Consider the following 12,760-nt stretch of genomic DNA (forward strand, 5'->3'; position numbering starts at 1 on the left):
CTATGAGGAGGGAGCGAATTGAGCTTAGGCTCCTCAAAAACATCCCTATAGTCAGACAAAAACGCAGGGATCTTAGAAGGAGTAGATGAAGCGATTGAAATCGGAGGTGCATCATCATGAACCCCCTGACATCCCCAGCTTAACACAGACATTGTTTTCCAGTCCAGGACAGGATTATGAGTTTGTAACCATGGCAGACCAAGCACTAGTACATCATGTAAATTATACAGTACAAGGAAGCGAATCACCTCCTGATGAACGGGAGTCATGCGCATGGTCACTTGTGTCCAATACTGCGGTTTATTCATAGCCAATGGTGTAGAGTCAATTCCCTTCAGAGGGATAGGAACTTCCAGAGGCTCCAGACTAAAACCGCAGCGTTTAGCAAATGACCAATCCATAAGACTCAGGGCAGCGCCTGAATCCACATAGGCATCGACGGAAATGGAAGACAGTGAAAAAATCAGAGTCACAGACAAAATGAACTTAGGCTGCAGAGTACCAATGGCAAAAGATTTATCAACCCTTTTTGTGCGTTTAGAGCATGCTGATATAACATGAGCTGAATCACCACAATAAAAACACAATCCATTTTTCCGCCTATAATTTTGCCGTTCACTTCTGGACTGAATTCTATCACATTGCATAGTCTCAGGTGCCTGTTCAGAAGACACCGCCAAGTGGTGCACGGGTTTGCGCTCCCGTAAACGCCGATCAATCTGAATGGCCATAGCCATCGACTCATTCAGACCTGTAGGCGTAGGGAACCCCACCATAATATCCTTAATGGCCTCGGAAAGACCATTTCTGAAGTTTGCAGCCAGGGCGCACTCATTCCACTGAGTAAGCACCGACCATTTCCGAAATTTTTGACAATATATTTCCGCTTCATCATGCCCCTGAGAGAGGGCTAATAAAGCCTTTTCAGCCTGAATCTCCAGGTTGGGTTCCTCATAGAGCAATCCCAATGCCAGAAAAAACGCATCCACATTGAGCAATGCAGGATCCCCTGGTGCCAATGCAAATGCCCAATTCTGAGGGTCGCCCCGCAGGAAAGATATTACAATCTTAACCTGTTGAGCAGGGTCTCCAGAGGAGCGAGATTTTAAAGAAAGAAACAATTTACAATTGTTCCTGAAATTCAGGAAGGTAGATCTATCTCCAGAAAAGAACTCTGGAATAGGAATTCTAGGTTCAGACATGGAAGTGTGAACAACAAAATCCTGTATGTTTTGAACTTTTGCCGCGAGATTACTCAGGCTGGAAGCCAAACTCTGGACATCCATGTTAAACAGCTAATATCAGAGCCATTCAAGGGTTAAGAGGAGGTAAGAAGCAGCTAGACAGCAATTAAGGGCTAGGCAGCAAAACTCTGAAGGAAAAAAAAAAAATTTCCCTTAAACACTTCTTTTTCTCCTGCTTCAGCCCAAACAATTAACACTTTGTGGGCCGGCTATACTGTCATGAATCCCAATGGCTAGGGATAGCAAGGGACAAGCAAAGTAATACAAAATATCGGACGAGCTCTAGGGTGATGGAACCTGGGCTGACCGCTGCCCTACGCCTGACAAACGCAACTAGAGATAGCCAGGGAGCGTGCCTACGTTGGTTCTAGACACCACGCACCAGCCTAAGAGCTAACTAGTACTGCAGAGAAAATAAAGACCTCACTTGCCTCCAGAGGAATGAACCCCAAAAGGTATAGTTGCCCCCCACATGTATTGACGGTGAAATGAGAGGAAGGCACACACATAGAGATGATATATATAGGTTCAGCAAATTGAGGCCCGCTGTAAACTAGAAAGCAGAACGATACAAAAGGGGTCTGAGCGGTCAGCAAAAAACCCTAATCAAAAAAACCATCCTGAGATTACAAGAACCCATGTGCCAACTCATGGCACATGGGGAGAACCTCAGTCCACTAGAGCTACCAGCTAGCATAGAGACATAATAAGCAAGCTGGACAAAAAAACCAACAACTGAAAATCAGCACTTAGCTTATCCTGAAAGATCTGGGAGCAGGTAGGCAGGAACCAAACAGAGCACATCTGAATACATTGCTAGCCGGCAAGGGAATGACAGAAAGGCCAGGTAAAATAGGAACCACCCAGCCTCTGATGGACAGGTGGAAACCAAAGGCCGCAACCCACCAAAGTCACCCAGTACCAGCAGTAACCACCAGAGGGAGCCCACAAACAGAATCCACAACATATCTCCGAGGGATGTTGGCATCTTTGCTACTTTGACAAGTTTTCTAAAGTTGGTGACACTGAACTTTATGTGCAAACATCTAATTAAGAAACATGGCATTAAAAGCGAAGTCCACCTTCCCTAGAACTGGTAGAGAGGTAAACTACTCATGATGTCCAGGGTAATCTAAGTGTCCATGGTTCTATATACAGAAGGGGTTCGGCCGAGGCCCTCAGCTGATTCCTAAGAAGACCTCAGTCCTTGACCATCCCTCCACTCGCCTCCCTGACTATTAATACACCGCCCAGGCTGGCAGCTGTAAAATGTAGCACACTCTGAAATAAGGTATGAAGCCTGCTGGCCGGAGGATAAAGTGTGCCTCATACCAAGCATGTATCATTACACCACTCCGGGACATCAACAGCTCGAATGCATGTAAGGCGCTGACATTTACTGACCTCACCTGATAGGAGCCGCACATATCTGTCCACATTACTGAACATACAAGGCATTTTTAATGTTATCCGGAAAATCTGCAAGATGTGGCCGAACGGGGTTGTACTAGAAATTAGACCCCCAAAAGTTACAATTCTTGAGTGACGATTCATTATATAAGGGGCAGTATTACATGGTTCTATCACTGCTATAATACTGGCCTCTATGGCATGTGTTGTGTATTTTTTTTTACTTTGCGTGTATTGTGGGTTTTTTTGTACTTCGCGTTTTTGTCTATTCTTTGTACTTTGCATGTATTGTGTATTTTTTGTACTTTGCATGTATTGTTTATTTTTTTACTTTGCGTGTTTTTTTTACTTTGTGTGTGTTGTGTATTTTTTGTACTTTGCGTGTATTGTGTATTTTTCTTACTTTATGTGTATTGTGTATTTTTCTTACTTTACGTGTATTGTGTATTTTTTTACTTTGTGTGTTGTGTATTTTTTGTACTTTGCGTGTATTGTGTATTTTTTGTACTTTGCGTGTATTGTGTATTTTTTTTACTTTGCATGTGTTGTGTGTTTTTTTTTACTTTGTGTTTGTTGGGTGTTTTTTTTACTTATGCAAAGTAAAACGTGCTATGGATTTTTTACTTTGCGTGTGTTGTGTTTTTTTTACTTTGCGTGTGTTGTGTATTTTTTTACTTTGCGTGTGTTGTGTATTTTTTGTACTTTGCGTGCATTGTGTATTTTTTTTTACTTTGCATGTGTTATTGTAAAACACATGCATTACAAGCAACAGACGCATTTGTGTTGCACTGCTGCTGCCTTTCATACGTATATGTTTAGTTGTGTTAAGTTGTATTTTATTTACTATGTTATGTTGTATATTGTATGTATTGTATGTTATGTATAATATATGTTATGGTTGGAGGAGTAACAAGAGTCCATGGGCCCCAGTGGCTAGTGCAAAATTTGGACCTGAGCCTTCACTTCCATATTGGTCAGATGCAAAGGCCTTTGTAGCGTTCTAGAAGTTATACACACATGTGTAATAGTGTCCCAATAATGGCACTGTCCAGAAAGGCCGTACTGGGCCCCTGGCACTCAGGGGAGGCCGCCATGACAGGGTGACGTGGGACAATAGGGAGCTCACAGGAAGGTTGTAGGGTTATAGGGTTAACAGGAGCCGAGGGGAGGGACGGAGTTTTTTGAATTGAAGAGGAATGAGGGTTCGAATAGAGGGCAAGGGGGAGGGACGTTATAAAAGGCAGTGGCCACGTGTGGGGGGCAACCATTTGGGTACTCACCAGCCAGAGAAGAGAAGCTCCCACCCACCCTCCCTTTGTAATTACTGTTTTAAAATTAGAATCGGCGGTTGTTATAAGGTTTGAGCTAGGTTTCTGGACATTATGAATGTATATATGTATCAATATAGCAAAAAGAAAAAACTGAGCGGCACTGCCCCAAAAACCAAGGAAAACCGACTGCGGACTCTGCGTGGGAAACACAAATGGAGGGCTCCTTATTGCAAAATCAAGTGTGACCCCGGTGCTCCTCAACAGAAACAAAGTCCATGTATAAATGTTGTGGATGAGATAAAGTAATGAGGGCACTCACCGGTCTTCTGTAAAATCACTTCTTTATTTAGAACGTAACATCCAGAGTAAAGGCAGCGGCCGGGGGAGAGAGAGGGAGCAGGGGTGGACGACGGCCGTTTTGCGCTTGTCCTGCGCTTCTACGGGTCTACGGGACCCGTAGAAGCGCAGGACAAGCGCGAAACGGCCGTCGTCCACCCCTGCTCCCTCTCTCTCCCCCGGCCGCTGCCTTTACTCTGGATGTTACGTTCTAAATAAAGAAGTGATTTTACAGAAGACCGGTGAGTGCCCTCATTACTTTATCTCATCCACAACATGTATATATGTATGTTTGCTTTTTTATGGAAGATGTCATGTCGCGGCAGCATGGCAGGGGGTGGTGGTCCTCGAAGTTGGTGGAGGTGGAAAATGGCGGATTGATGGGGGGGATCTCAATAGGTCCTGGACTCCCCGGGGTGATTTCAAATCGTAAAGTGGTATCGATAATCCCATGGAGGGGATTATTAGGGGACCCACAAACAGGTGTGCGGTTTTGGCCTGGCGGGTGGAGTTTGCCTCCGAGCTGGTGCATAGCGGCTGGGGGTAAGGCGGATATAAGGCCAAAATAGGTGGGACGGTTGGCTAATAAATGTTTAATACAGGTTTCGGGCTTCGAGGATCATCCACTTCCAGGGTTTATTGCTATATTATTGTTATATGTTAAATGTTAATAAACGGCTGCTGTGGCCAATTAATCCAACCTATTTGTCGTGTGTTTTAATAGGGGGTGTTCTTGGCCGCAAGAAAAGGGGGAGGTGGTTATCCCGGGGGTATTACAAGGTAAGGTAAAAGGTTTACATTGGAGCTCACAGGAGTCACGGATACCCGTTCTCATGTAATAATGCCTTTCATCCTGAGCCCCTTCCAGTAATAATGTCTGCCATCTTGGGTTTCTGCATAATGACTCCCATCCTGGACCCTTTTCTACATAATATAAATCACAAATTGCCAAATGGCAAAAAATCCCTAACTAAAGACTCTAAAATATAACTTTTAATGGTGCAATTAAAAAGGGAAATAATTCTAAAACTTGCACGTGTCATTGTGTATCAATGGGACAAACATGTACTGCTTTAAAAACTGATGTCTTATCTAGATTTTTTGCCTGTGCCCATCCCTGGCATAATGACTCCCATGCTGGGCCTGTTCCTGGCATAATGTGAAATATTAACAACTAGCACACTCCAATAGATGTGACGCAAAGGGGTTTGTTTAATATACATACAGTAGTCACAAACGTTTCGGTCTACAATTGACCTTCATCAGCGTGCTAAAAAATAGCAGAGACGCAGGGCCGTATTTGCCACTAGGCACTTGAGGGCACGTGCCTAGGGCGGGGACAGGCGGGGGGGCGGCACCTGAGCAAGTGTATTTTTTTTTTTTTAATACTAGTTCTGTGGGTCCCTTCCTGAAGACAGGGGGCGGCAGAGCGGCAGCCAGAACACGTGGTGCTGGTGCCAACTCTCCCTACTCCCCCTCACAGTGACCTCACTGACCCCCTGCTCACAGCCTCACTGACCCCCTGCTCACAGCCTCACTGACCCCCTGCTCACAGCCTCACTGGTGGTGCCGGCCGGAATGTGACTGCTGAGGTGGAGCGGCGGCGCCCTGTGTGCCGACCCTGTGTCCTGTCCTGGACTCGCACATTGCTGGCCTGGAGCTGGAGGACTCGCGGACAGTAGAGCAGTACATACACAGTAAGTAGTGTACTGTCTCTGTCTGTAATGATCTCCCTCCTGGCTCCTGCCCGCGCGCTGCCTGCTGCACGGCTCTCTCTGTGACTCACCTCATGGTGCTCACCCCTTCCCTCACATTCCTCAGCCTCGTTTCTTCCTGTAGTGCCTGAGGCTGGAGGAGCCATGCAAACACAGAAGCCCTGAATGTATGATGTCTGTTTGATCTTTCCTCCCGGCAGACGGACCCAGAGAGTGAGTGGTGGGGTATAATACACCCCCACTCACTATATCTGGGTCCTGGGAGCAATCATTGCCACTGCTGGTGTGCAGAGCTGTGTGTGTGTGTGTGTGTGTGTGTGTGTGTGTGTGTGTGTGTGTGTGTGTGTGTATGGAGCTGTGTGTGTGGAGCTGTGTGTGTGTGCGGAGCTGTGTGTGGAGCTGTGTGTGTGTGCGGAGCTGTGTGTGTGTGCGGAGCTGTGTGTGTGTGCGGAGCTGTGTGTGTGCGCGGAGCTGTGTGTGTGTGTGTGTGTAGCTGTGTGTGTGCGCGGAGCTGTGTGTGTGCGCGGAGCTGTTTGTGCGGAGCCCTGTGTGCGCGGAGCTGTCTGTGTGTGCGGAGCTCTGTGTGCGCGGAGCTGTATGTATGTGTGTCTGTGTGGTGCTGTATGTGTGTGTGTGCGGAGCTGTCTGTGTGTGCGGAGCTGTCTGTGTGCGTGGAGCTGTCTGTGTGCGCGGAGCTGTCTGTGTGCACGGAGCTGTCTGTGTGTGCGGAGCTCTGTGTGCGGAGCTCTGTGTGCGCGGAGCTGTATGTATGTGTGTCTGTGCGGTGCCGTATGTGTGTGTGTGTGCGCGGAGCTGTATGTATGTGTGTCTGTGCGGTGCTGTATGTGTGTGTGTGCGGAGCTGTCTGTGTGTGCGGAGCTGTCTGTGTGTGCGGAGCTCTGTGTGCGCGGAGCTGTCTGTGTGTGCGGAGCTCTGTGTGCGGAGCTCTGTGTGCGCGGAGCTGTATGTATGTGTGTCTGTGCGGTGCCGTATGTGTGTGTGTGTGCGGAGCTCTGTGTGCGCGGAGCTGTCTGTGTGTGCGGAGCTCTGTGTGCACGGAGCTGTATGTATGTGTGTCTGTGCGGTGCCGTATGTGTGTGTGTGTGTGCGGAGCTCTGTGTGTTCGGAGCCCTGTGTGCGCGGAGCTGTCTGTGTGCGCGGAGCTGTCTGTGTGTGCGGAGCTCTGTGTGCGGAGCTCTGTGTGTGCGGAGCTGTATGTATGTGTGTCTGTGCGGTGCTGTATGTGTGTGTGTGTGCGGAGCTCTGTGTGTGCGGAGCTGTATGTATGTGTGTGTCTGTGCGGTGCTGTATGTGTGTGTCTGTGCGGTGCTGTATGTGTGTGTGGGGCTGTATGTGTGTGTGGTGCTGTATGTATGTGCGGGCAGCGGAGCTGTATGTGTGTGCGGGCAGCAGAGCTTTATGTGTGTGTGGGCTGGCGGCGGAGCTGGCTGTGTGTCTGTGCGGTGCTGTATGTATGTGGGGCTGTATGTGTGTGCAAGCAGCGGAGCTGTATGTGTGTGTGGGGCTGTGTGTGTGTGTGGAGCTGTATGTGTGTGGAGCTGTATGTGTGTCTGTGCCGTGCTGTGTGTCTGTGCGGTGCTGTATGTGTGTGAGGCTGTATGTGTGTGTGCAAGGAGCGGAGCTGTATGTGTGTGTGCGCAGAGCTGTATGTGTGTGTGGGGCTGTGTGTGTGTGTGCGGAGCTGTATGTATGTGTGTGTCTGTGTGGAGCTGTACGTGTGTGCGGAGCTGTCAGTGCCAGTGTGTCACCCCATCCCGGACCAACTTTTTACTATTGATGCTGCCTATGCAGCGTCAATAATAAAAAGATATAATGTTAAAAATAAGTAAAAAATTTAAAAATTGTGCTAGTCTCACTTTCCGCCGTCCACCGATGCGCACGATGCTGCCGCCAGCTTCCGTTCCCAGTGATGCATTGCAAAATTACCCAGATGACTTGGCGGTCTCCGCTAAGTTATCTGGGTAATTTCGCAATGCATCACTGGGAACAGAAGCTGGCGGCAGCATCACGCGCATCGGGACAGCTTCGGTGGATGCCGGAGGGTGAGTATATAACTTTTTTATTTTAATTCTTTTTTTAACAGGGATATGGTGCCTATACTGCTATATATTACGTGGGCTGTTATATTCTACGTGGGCTGTGTTCTATACTACGTGGGCTGTGTTATACACTGCGTGGGCTGTGTTATATACTGCGTGGGCTGTTATATACTGCGTGGCCTGTGCTATATACTATGTGGGCTGTGCTATATACTACGTGGCTCTTATATACTATGTGGCTGTGTTATATAGTATATAATACAGCACTGAGGGGGTATAGAGCTGGAGTAACAGATCTACTCCCTCATTTGCATATGTATGCAAACTGATTTCAGATGAATGGACTGAACATGTAAAAATATTGCTGGAATTGTCTTTGAAAGAGCTACATGGGCATATACATAGATTTGGACCCCTTACTGATTCCCTATGGGACTTGCGAACATGTGCAGCACTTGCGGTTTTACACTTACGATGAGACAAAAAAACACTGCTAGCAGCGTTTTTTTCCGTTGCTGCAAGTACCGCATTTATCGGATCGCGGCAAAACTGCAAGTGCGGCACATGTCCGCAAGTCCCACAGGGAATGAATGAGACCGAACGCAGTGTTGCCATAAGTGATGCGTTACGTGGCAGATGCAGAAAAACTGCCGGATCGGCCACGAATGGTAAAAATCGCTGATGTGAAAGTAGCCCAAGTCACTGCCGACAGTGTCTGCATTAGTCATACTGACCAGTGGGGGAGGCAGCACGAAAAGTGCCTAGGGCAGCAGAAACTCTAAATACGGCCCTGCAGAGACGGTATAGATGGCAGAACCCCAGTAGAGATTAATTAGTTTTCATCAAAATTGTAGTGGGTAGAATAGGGAAAATACATATATATGTATGTACGAGCCAGTATTAGATGGCAGGTTGGTCCGACAAGCGGGGGAGAGGGAAGCACGAGGACTACGCGGTATCCACCGCAAGTAGAGAGAGTACTGTTCCTGGCATAATGACTCCGATCTTGGTTCCATTCCTGGCATAATGACTCTCATCCTGGTAATGTTCCTGGCATAATGACTCCGATCTTGGTTCCATTCCTGGCATAATGACTCCCATCCTGATTCCTTTCCTGACATAATGACTCCCATTCTGGTTCCATTCTTGGCATAATGACTCCCCTCCTGGGCCTGTTCCTGGCATAATGACTCCCATCCTGGGCCCGTTACTGGCATAATGACTCCCATCCTGGTTCCGCTCCTGGCATAATGACTCTCATCCTGGTAATGTTCCTGGCATAATGACTCCCATCCTGGTTCCCTTCCTTGTATGACTCCCATCCTGGTTCCGTTCCTGACATAATGACTTCCGACCTGTGCAGTCCTCTTTTTTAGCCGGCATATGACTTGAGTGTGCCACACATGCCATCACTGCTATGTGCTTCTTGTGAATGGCACGCCGACGTCAGCTGATGGCCTGTGAATGAGCGGAGTACCCTGCGCTGTGAGGATTTTTTCATTTGTTTGAAAATGGAAATATTTGGGATTTATGAAGAAAGTGACCTACTAGGCATATTGTACTCCCATTTGATTGGTCCAAAAAGTTGTCAAGATGCATCCAACCACAGGTAGGATCTTCATTGTCATGAAGAAAAGTACTCAACAGTAAAAAGGCTCTTTAAGAAGACTTTAGGGAGCCATGGTCCCCACCTCTATGGAACAGAGGCCTACAAGCCCTCCCCAGCTTACTTATGTGATGCTCCTCCCCTTGTTTATAACCCCTCCTGTTTTGCATACTGATTTGCATGCATTCCCAGAGTGCAGCACCTATTCTGATGGGATAAATGGATTTCTCATTGAAACTGTATCAATAAAAGGCTATTCCTTTACGATGGCTGTATAAGGAGCAAGATCACTTTGGTTAAGCAAATGCACAACATCCTTAGCTGCAAGAGGAAAAAACATAACATGGATTTGTCTCCTTTTTGCTTTATGGTTCTTAAAATGAAAAAGGTGACCCAACCATGAGCACCTTGTACTTCATTCACAACATCATCTCATATCATGGGCAGAAAGCTGTCAAGAATCAACCAACCACAGGCTGTAATCTTCAATGAGCTCAAGAAGGAATATCCATCAAGCAGATTAGGACTAACTAGTCCTGGGTGGGCTGACTTGATGCTTCTCCTCCTTCCTTTTTTACTCCTCCTCTTGATACTATGCAGTAAATCTACAACAGATATACAGTACCATCAATTTGTCATTTGCATATTCCCATAATGCATTGTCCAAAACTCTCCGTAAGTTAAATGAACGTTGCAATCAAATACTCCCTGTGATCATCCATGGTCATAAACGTGAAGAGTGCTTAGTGCTCAATAAAGTTTGGCTGGCAGTTGGCACAAACTACTGCTGGTTGTCGACACAAACTACTGCTGGCTGTTGGTACAAGCTACTACTTTTTAGTGGTGACAATTTCCTATCCACTGTCCCTGGTATTGGACCTGCCTAATAGTCTCCCCCACTTAATGTACAGTATTAAAAGAAAAAAAAAATAAATAAATAAATATTTTAATTTTCAAGACAATTCCATTAATTGCTTTGCCCCAGGATTCCAGCAGCAGCAGGACCTGGAATCCCCCAAGCTTTTGGCCCAGTAAATAGGCTCCACCCACCTCATTATACTAAGCTCCACACACCTTTTCTGAGCCCTGCACTTTGATTTCTAAGGTTTTTTTTTCAATTTAATTTATTTTTTTCAATGTCTACACATCTTAGGGATACTTTTATACTAATGAGGTACTTTTTGGACTAAATTATTAAAATAAGGTGGGGTTATAGGTAGTGATGAGCGAGTATACTCGTTGCTCAAGATTTCTCAAGCACGCTCGGGTGTCCTCCGAGTATTTTTTAGTGCTCGGAGATTTAGTTTTCATCGCCGCAGCTGCATGATTTACATCTGTTAGCCAGCATAAGTACATGTGGGGGTTGCCTGGTTGCTAGGGAATCCCCACATGTAATCAATCTGGCTAATCATTCAGCTGCGGCGATGAAATTAAATCTCCTAGCACTAAAAAATACTCAGAGGACACCCGAGCGTGCTCGGGAAATCTCGAGCAACGAGTATACTCGCTCATCACTAGTTATAGGCGGTCCTGCTCAGAAGAGACTGAAACAGGGTCAGCAGCCTTGGTTTCTTCACTGGTTTGGTCAGGAAAGGTGCAGCTTAGGCCAGAATAAGGAGACTGGATGGAGAAGTGACTGCTGGTGTTAGTCAGCTTGTCAATAGATGGCGCTTCTACACAACCAAGTCAAGGGATATAAGACTTGGTCAGAGAGTGGAAGAGGCCTGGAGAGGGAGCGTGGATGGAACTGACTGCTGAATTGCTAAATAGGACACTTCTCTTTGGCCAAAGCTGTTGCTGTAGATATTACAGGGACATAAGGATGGGACAACATTACCTGTGCCACAGACCAAGTGGTTATGAGGCCATGGATGGCTTGGTGCTGTTCGGTCAATGGAGTTTCGGCACAACTGGGAATGGGAAAGTCTTGGGCAACATGGCGACTCTGGCTGTAACACAGTAAGGCCAAGGATGGCACAGTGCAGCTGCTAGACCAGCGTTGTAGCTAAAGTTGCCATGTAGCCTCAAATGAAGAAAATAATATTCGGAACTAGAGAAATAACTGAGAGAAGAGACAGGATCACATGGTCATGTCTATACTCCCAGAAGGAGGAGAATTAACAACAGTAATTATACCTCCTCTCTGGTTCTGAATTACAATACATAGAAAACCTGCATCATCAATCACAAAATCCCCAATTATCCTCTGGCTTTGTCAGTAAAGAGGAGGAGTATTAAATAGGTTGACCAGGATCTGAAAAACATGGCTGCATTCTTCTAGGAACAACGCCACCCCATCAACTGGTTGTGTGTGGTTTTATGGAACAGCCACATTCACTTACAGTTGAACTGCAATACCAAAGACAACACATGGGCAGGAATGGCGCTGTTTCTGGAAGCACTCAGCCATGTTTTTCTAAAGCTGATCAACCCATTTAGTATTTCAATGTTTAATTGGAGGAGGTACAAGGCTAGTGATTTTCCAGACACAACTCCTCCTATAATTAAAGCCCTGATAGTAAAGGTTCAAACTTTTTATTTTTTAATGATAATTTCTTTCAGAGGTATGTGTCATCAAAATTTTTTTTGTTTTCAACAAGTTAATAAATGTTAAGTATTAATGTTTTTATTTATTTTTTGTTATGGTATGAAACATGATTTAAATAGTTTTAACCTTAAAAATAATAGTGGCTGACATTAGTTCTGAAAACCTAGCATACTGCTAACTCGCATTACGACTGTAATAAATGTGAACGGAATCTGCATCATGTGTCTGATGTCGCTCCTGCCATCACCTTCTCAGGAGGAGAAAGAAGTTTAGGATCATGGATTGTTGCAGGGCCATTTTGATGGTGACTGCCAGGGCTGCCACTAGAAATTTCGGGGCCCCATACTGGCAAAATTTTCGGGGCCCCCTTGAGACTCCGCCCAGGCTCCACCCCAGCCCCGCCTCCATGCTCCACCCCTCAAACTGTCCACAGTCCCACCACTCTCTCTTGAAAAAACTCCACTTCTCACCTATCACACATTAACAGTTCCCATCACCAGATCACACATATAGCCGGCAGCTTTTGTTTTGGCCAAAAGATTTTTTAAGCCGCCACCATAACACGGTAGA

Source organism: Ranitomeya variabilis, chromosome 1, assembly GCF_051348905.1.
Source record: "Ranitomeya variabilis isolate aRanVar5 chromosome 1, aRanVar5.hap1, whole genome shotgun sequence".
NCBI lineage: Eukaryota > Metazoa > Chordata > Amphibia > Anura > Dendrobatidae > Ranitomeya > Ranitomeya variabilis.